The following is an 8,705-nucleotide window of genomic DNA, read 5'->3' on the forward strand; positions in this document are numbered from 1 at the left end:
CCTTGGTGATCCATAAAGTTGGAAACTTTATCTCATTTCATCGTTCACACTTTTATATGGATCAAAACATGCTAAGAAATCTAGATCTACAAAGAAGGAATCATAAAAATTGGAACTTGAGTACTCACAAATACTCTAGAAGATGCACAAAAGGATGGAGGTTGCTTGCTAGCTGGATTCATTCACAAGGGACTCCTTGTTCTTCCTTCCAATGTCACAAAACACCAAAGATGAGCTCAAAACTTGTAAGGAGGTTACGGTTTTGTCTAAGGCACTTTGGAGGTCATGGAGGTTGAGGGTGGAAGGAACCCTACTCATCACCTCTCTTAAATAGTGCACAAAATCCGGCAATCTAGGGTTTACATTGTGGCCGTCTCCACGTCGTGGCAGCCAAGTGAAACATGCGTTTCATGCAACCCTGCCACGTCGTGGTGATCCTTTCGCCACACTGTGGCCGCCTAAAAACTCAAGAATTAAAGATGTGAAGTTTATACCTGAAAACGGGTGTTACAAATAAATACGATATAATAATGGAAACTATTAGTTGAAAATGTATTAACCGATAAAGGAAATTTTTAATTGAAAGTTGTGATTCCTAAATAATTATCTAGTATAAATCAAAACAAAATATCTTATTATAAAATAAAAAGATAAAATTTCTAGTTTTTGGTTAACCGGCCATGACAAAAAATGTGAACCGTAATCGAATGAAAAACCGAAATTTATAACACGATACGAAAGGAAATCGGGATGAAATCAAAATTTTAATTTGTGTCCGTGTCATGTTCGTTTCAAGTTTAAAAAACACAATGTTGTGTTCGTTTTCACAAATCGACATGAAACTGACACGATTGAGCATGTATTTGTCATGTTTTTCGTGTTTGTCGTGTTATATATGATTAAGTATGAATTAAATAAACTAATATTTATATAATGTTATTTTGTCGTGTTGTGTCGTGTTTGTGTTCACAAATTGACATGAATATGACACGATTGAGCATGTGTTTGTCGTTTTTGTCGTGTTATATATGATTAAGTATGAATTAAATAAACTAATAGTTATTAATGTTATCTTTGTTGTGTCGTATCGTGCTGTTGTGTTTTAATTGGTTCGTTTTCATGTTAGTGAAAAAAACACGATATCATATCATGCCATGTTAGACAAAAACACGACATGACTGCCAGATTTGACAGCCATAAAAATCGGTACAGTACGTCGATTTTTATGTTTCAGATTTTTTTAACATCCCTACCAAATTGCTATTTCAATATGGCTGACCATTCATCTATAAAAACCTTAGTTCCTGATAACCTATTTGAATTTTACAAAAATTATCGACATATTACAAACATAATTCCCGAACCATTAAATCCTTCACATGAGTAGATGAGTAGTGCCATTGGTAAAACACACACTTTCCTTTTGAGTTTCTTCATCATCATCATGATGATACATATATCTATATGTAGTAAGAAAAATATACATCTAAGGACACATTGTAACACCCCCCCTCTGGCACGTATCACAATATTGTCCGCTTTGGGCCACTCGGCACGAGGACTTCCCAGGGGGTCACCCATCCTGGTACTACTCCCGTCCGAGCACGCTTAACTGTAGAGTTCTTATGGGATCTGCTGCCCTCACGGCTTTAAAACGCGTTGTGACAAGGAAGGTATCCACAACCCTTATAAGGAAATATTTCGTTCTCCTTCCAAGCCGATGTGGGATTAGGTGCAACAACCCACCTTCACCCCCCATTATAGGGTTCGACGTCCCTGTCGAACACATCGACCCGTGCCCTAGCTCTGATACCATTTGTAACATCCCCCTTTGGCACGTATCACAATATTGTCCGCTTTGGGCCACTCGACACGAGGACTTCCCAGGGGGTCACCCATCCTGGTACTACTCCCGCCCGAGCACGCTTAACTGCAGAGTTCTTATGGGATCTGCTGCCCTCACGGCTTTAAAACGCGTTGTGATAGGGAAGGTATCCACACCCCTTATAAGGAATGCTTAGTTCTCCTTCTCAGTCGACGTGGGATCAGATCTAACCCACTCCCGTGCCCTGGCTTTGATACCATTTGTAACACCCCCCTCTGGCACATATCACAATATTGTCCACTTTGGGCCACTCGGCACGAGGACTTCCCAGGGGGTCACCCATCCTGGTACTACTCCTGCCCGAGCACACTTAACTGCAGAGTTCTTATGGGATCTGCTGCCCTCACGGCTTTAAAACGCGTTGTGACAAGGAAGGTATCCACAACCCTTATAAGGAAATGTTTCGTTCTCCTTCCAAGCCGATGTGGGATCAGGTGCAACAACCCACCTTCAATCACAACGCGTTTTAAAACATTACTAAAACTTTACAAATCAGTCTATAAACTTTCCTAAAACTAGATCTGATCCCACGTCGGCTGAGAAGGAGAACTAAGCATTCCTTATAAGGGTGTGGATACCTTCCCTATGACAACGCGTTTTAAAGCCGTGAGGGCAGCAGATCCCATAAGAACTCTGCAGTTAAGGGTGCTCGGGCGGGAGTAGTACCAGGATGGGTGACCCCCTGGGATGTCCTCGTGCCGAGTGGCCCAAAGCGGACAATATTGTGATACGTGCCAGAGGGGGGTGTTACACACATATTACCAACAAAAAGGTAACTTTGACTCCTTTGGAACCTAAATTAAGCCATCTTCTAGAGATGAATAACATATGTTCAACTTTACATGATTATGAGTTGATTGGTATATTTCGTTGTTACCCGCCCTAGCCTTCGTTTTGTAGTAAATGTTGTTGACTGGTTTATGGCTTCTCCTTGGAATGCTCACTAGGTTTCTAAGCCACACTTGCATTAAAGTCATGGTGTTTCATTTTCTTCACTTTTCTTCCTATTGTCCCTTGACCTTTATGTGCTTTTCCGATGTTGGGATGATGATATCTCAAATGTCGTTCTAAAGTACATAAGCTGTTGAATGTCATGTTCTTGTGAACACTTTCGTTCTCGGTAGAGAGTTTTTATGGATAGGATCCCCATTAAAATTAACCTAATTTCTTGTTCCCGAGTCCAATAGATTTAAATGTGCTTTAAATTAATGTTAAACAGCATTTGTGCAATTTGAATACCACCAATGATAAGAGCCATCATTTCTTTTTGAACGGTCGACTTTTATGAAACTAGCAAGGTGCTAGAAAAAAAAATATACTATGAAGAGGAAATAGAAAGAGTGATGTTTTGTAACTATACAACACAATTATTTTTTAATTTAGAATTCCTATGACAAATTCAAGAAAGAGATTGTGAAACAATCTCTAAAAAGTATCATCTTTTATTATATTCTGAGCTCTAAACAAAATGATTATGAAAATTCCACATCACTAAAACGGTAGTAGCCATGCCACCATCACATTGAGATACAATCTTTGAGTCTTATTAAGACCTGGTGTGTCAACCCAAATAATTCTCTCCTTAATCGAAACACAAATGGGATTATCAATATCCCACAATCTACCGACTTGCTCCCAAATAGAAGAAGCAACAAACCATGAATTTAAAAGGTAAATAAGAGTCGACCTCCAACTTTCTTTTCTTTACAATTGGTTCCCGAGTGTTAGTAAAGGAAAGAAAAGAAGGGGGGGGGGGGGAAATATCGAAAGAAACGAAAAGAAATGAACAATTGTTTCCTTTTTCTAAAAAGAAACGCCATTTTATTTATATGCAAATTCTAAAAAAACATTTGAAATTACCTCTTGTATACACAAACATTTTAAAAAAATTCACCCCCAATGGTCCTGGTGATCGGGGAACAAGAACAACTCTTGGATTGCACTACTCAAATTGATCCATCTTGTTAGTTGTTCTTCAATTGATCAATGTATTTATACTTTAACTTCACCTTTTTGCTTCTTCAAACGATCCACAGTTGATATATTTGATTGGCTTCCCAAAGGTTAGTGTCATATAGCTTATGAGAATAACAGATGAAAGAAGCTTTTACTATAAATTCAAAGGTTAGTGGGTATTTTTGAAATGGATACTCAGTAACTGTATTTATGCATTGTACTTTCATAAATATTATTCACCAGTATGGGCAACAATGTTTGTCTCATTCCATTTCTTCCAACGTCCATACACTAGACATATCTACTAAACCTTTCTTTTTCTACTCTTGTTGCACTCTTGTTGCGAGACTCAAATTAGCTTCTCACATACCTGTTGGTGATATGCTGATTATAGATCATCTGTCATTTTAAGTGTAATCGGAACTTATACTAGAAAGATGATCAAAAATATGATCTAATACAAATCCTAAGATGTAGAGTGCATATTTGTATACGACAAGTTTGATCCCTAGAGTTTATACAATTTCATAATGCTGTGCAACTTACAATAGAAACAAAAAAATACCAAGTATTCATTACAAAAACAAAATGTACCCTGAAGATTATACTCAATCCATCAATCCTGTACAAATCACCATTAATTCCACCAACCAATGTGGCATCAAAAACCATTTTGGGTTAAATGATGCAAACAAACAATATATATTCATAAAGAAGACAAGATCAACGATGGCACAAAAAGCAACCATCATCTATTACAAATCACTACCAAATCGTCCTACAAAAAACAAGCATAATTATACAATTTTCTTTTTTCAACATTTCAAATAAATAATCCAACAACCAAAGATCCAATACAAAAAGTGCAAAAGATATCTATATAACCCCAATTCCACTTTAGACTTTCTACGGCTTACTCCATCCATCATACATTTCTACCGTTTCTTCTAAAGTTGCATGATATCACAAATCACCCACAACTTTTATGACACAAAATGGAGTGAGTATATATGGTAAAGGTTAGCAAAAACAATGAAGCCCCAATCTTCTTCTTCTTATGTAATCATCACCCCTACCCACAAATTCATAAATTAAACTTTTTTTTTTCTTTCTGTTCTGTAATATCATCACATCACATCACCCCAACCCAATAGAAATATTTAAATTAAATTTTCTGACAAGTCAACATACGGTCTTTCATTCCAAGGAGAAGGACGAAGGCAAACACGAACCTCATGTTCTTCGGGTCCTTCACGATGCTTAGGCACAATAATCTCAAGCATGGTCCCACTTTCATCACCATAAGCTTCTAATTTAGCATCTTCCGGAATACGGGTCGGAAGTGGAATTTCCCGCACAAATTCACCGGGTGGGCAATGTTCCGGTGCGAGGTCCGTCAACTTAAAAGTCCGGTCTTTCCTTTTCAAAACGGGCATACACCCGGTGCTTACTCAAAAGATTTTCACAATCCCATGTGAGAACGTGTTCTTCCATGTTACTTTCACCCTTTGAAGATCTGCACATGGCAAGCTTACAACAATCAAGAATCCTTCTTCATCTTCATAAATAGTCTTGGCGGCTGTTACAGGGCCATATGTGTTTCTCATAACACCTGAAAACTCGGTCAACCAATGGGGCTCATGAGGGTGGACTTGGACATCAAGAACACCATCATGAACCCCATCTGAATTATCATCATCGTTGCCATGTGGGAAAAAGTTTTTTCTTCGTTTACTGTTGCAACCCAACATAAGAGCTATAGCATTTCCGTTTCCGTTTCCGTTTCCGTTTGCTTCGTCGTTTATTACATGATCTGATAATTGAGTGGAAAAAATTGAAAGATTCAAACCTGATCCATTTAGCAATCTTTTTGGTTGATGATGATTTCCATTTGCTGAATTGATGCTTCTGATAACCGGGGGGCGTTCGATTTCAAAATCTGTAGTGGGAAGATTCCTCCAAGAACCGAAATCACTAGCATCATGAGGGATGGAGAAGTTTAAGTCACGTCCAGTGAGCTCCATCCATTTTTTTTCTTTCGTCTTCATCTAATCCGATCAAATTCGGTGATCAGACAACTTCGATTCCATGAACACACTGTGGATTTGAAAGACCCCTGTATTGTTTTCTCTACATTCTGTGAGATCTAATAAAGCCTTTATCAGCACTAAATGGGAATGGTTTTTCACCTTGTCGAGAATGGCCATTCATGTAACTTCTCAGCTGCATCTTCCCCAATGCGTTTTCTGGTCTTTCTTTGAATGTCCACATGTACATGTTCTCCATGTCGTGTTGAACCAAGAACACATCCAACTTCAAATCTGATTTATCATACCCGTTGTCTCTAGTTACTTTGTTCTTTGATTTCTCATTCAAAGCTAGTTTGAAGTAGAAGTTAAAGAAAAACCAAGCTCCCCAGACGCTATCAAGACGTTTTGCACACATTTTCCCAATTTTTGTTACGTTAATATTAGTTTCCACCTCATAATGTTGAGGGCCTAATCCGACATCCAACATATCAGTAGGATCATGCCATGATAAAGGAGGAGGGTTGGGTTCGGCTGAAAGTGGGAGATTGATATCTGGGGGTAAGCTAAGATCCACAGCCCGATTCAGCTCTCTCTCCATCTCATCATGTGCGGATAAGCTTGAATCCATGGAAAGAATCGTCGATAAATGATTGTTGTCCATGGATAAGGTGAAATCTCCACATAATTTTTTTTTCGCAGGCATTATCGTAATTTTATCTTCTTCGGTGGAATCCCTAGTCCCACCACAATCAACGCTCAACAGCATGAGAAGAACGTCATATAATCCGTCCTAAAACTAAATCAAATAAAAGAGATCCCCTTTTATACAGAAATTTACCGAAATCAATCCACAGCATAACCAATACAGCTGAACCACCTCAAATACATTTTAATTTCACAAAACCACGAAAAAATTATTGAAATTCTCAACAATCAACGAGAAATTCGATTTGGCTATCACAAGAATCGATCGATTAATACACTCGGTTTCACTATAGAGGAACGATCAACGAAACCCTAACCCTAGAGAAATCAAGATACTGAGAGGAAATTAGGGATAGGATCGAACGATACCTGTGGAGACAACGCATTTGATCGCCGACACCAACGAAAGACAGGATTTAGGGGAACGCTATGATATTAAACCTAGAGAGAGAAAGAGAAGAGAAGGGAAGGGAAGGGGAAGGAAAGGAAGAGTAGATTTGTTAACGGAGAAGAAGAAACGGTGCCGTGTGTGGGTTTGGCGCTGTGAGTCGAGAAGGGGCCTACACCAGTTGAAACCGCGGGGTTTGATCTGACGACCGATATACACGCCGTTATACTCTAACACCGTCTTTTCCACGTTCACGGGAGGATCATGTGATGTCTTACTCTTTACTTCTGAATAACCCAATCACATTTCATTCAAGTGGGCATTGGTTTTGGGCTAATCACAAACTACAAAAACCGATACTCACAAAATATTGTATTTTGTAAACAAAGATTTTTGTGACCACAAATAGGCCCCCCCTATACTATAACTATTTTTCTTGTTTTTTCTAACACTATTCCACGAATTGTTGATGAAGATTCCCCAAAATTTACTTGATTTATGTTGTATCTACATTTCGGGAAACCTTACACATTTTCCAAAAAAAAAACTTCATGTTTTTTTAGAACGGAAAACACCGTACTTCTAAATTATTTAGTTTTGTCTCTAAGAAGATTTAAACTCTCAACCTATTACTATGCCTGAGGAACATATTTATTGGAAGCCTAAGTAACCATTAAGGGCAAGATAAACATTACAAAATAAAATAAATATGCATAGCATGATCATTTAAGTCCCTTTAGGAGCACATATTTAAGGTCACGGTCGGAGATCCTCATCAGTTTTGGAAACCCACTCGGTAAATCTGCATAGCATGTCGTGTCACAAAACAACTTGATAGCTTCTTAAAAAATTGATATTTTGGTAAATCTGAAAGGTAATTTAAAATATAAAAGTTTTTCCAGCATATAAAAAAATATAAAATTTTGTTTTGAATACTAATACACAAATGGTTGTGTTTTTCTTAATATTTTGTTCCCTAAAAATGATAATAAAAACTTGCTATTTGGATCTTGTTTATGCAATGTGTTTGAAATTTATAGTTGTCAAGTTAAATGTTAGTTTATAGAAAGGTAATTGCAAAGTAAGAACTAAGTGGTCGAGAAAATGGATTAGTATATATTAATAGGGGTAAATTACATCAAACGTCCCTCATGTATATGTTAGAAAACGTGTTTAGTCCTTATTTTCAAAAATTAACTCGGACAGTCCCTTGTTAGCTTAAAACTTGCACGTTTCGTCCCTCCGGACATAAAAAGACCCTTTTGCCCTTACTTATTTCTTTTTTGATATGTTTATTAATTATTAATTAATTTAATCTATTAAAAATGTTTAATTAAATATAAACACCTTTGCAACTATTGATTAAATGTCAAATTTCTTCACAGTTCTTTCTCAACTTCAGCTACCACCACCGATGACTACCATCAACCACCACTTAACACCACTAGAAACCGCCACTTTTCACTCATATTTCTCTCCCACCACCTATTTTGGAAGATATGCCTTATGTCCGATCACCATTGAACACGTCTCACATTTTTCCTTCCCAAAAATCCGGCGACCCCCTAACTTTAAGAAACAAGAAGCTGAAATCAAATCTAACTAAACCCTAAACCTGAAAATCAAACTATAAACATGTAAATAGAAACCCATGAGTTGCAGTATAAGAAAGAGGATTCAAAATCAAATGCATTGGTGGTCACCCCAAATCCCGTTGCTATCGAAGAACCTCAGATCGATG

General features: G+C 37.6%; 2 pseudogenes; both read right to left on the minus strand.

Moving 5' to 3' along the window:
• Window positions 1-1,862: 1,862 nt before the first annotated feature.
• Window positions 1,863-1,980, minus strand: LOC128132517 (5S ribosomal RNA; annotated as a pseudogene).
• A 2,634-nt stretch (window positions 1,981-4,614) lies between these two features.
• On the minus strand, window positions 4,615-7,057 carry LOC111912196 (uncharacterized; annotated as a pseudogene).
• Window positions 7,058-8,705: the final 1,648 nt, after the last annotated feature.

Source organism: Lactuca sativa, chromosome 2 (assembly GCF_002870075.4).
Source record: "Lactuca sativa cultivar Salinas chromosome 2, Lsat_Salinas_v11, whole genome shotgun sequence".
In the NCBI taxonomy this organism is placed as follows: domain Eukaryota; kingdom Viridiplantae; phylum Streptophyta; class Magnoliopsida; order Asterales; family Asteraceae; genus Lactuca; species Lactuca sativa.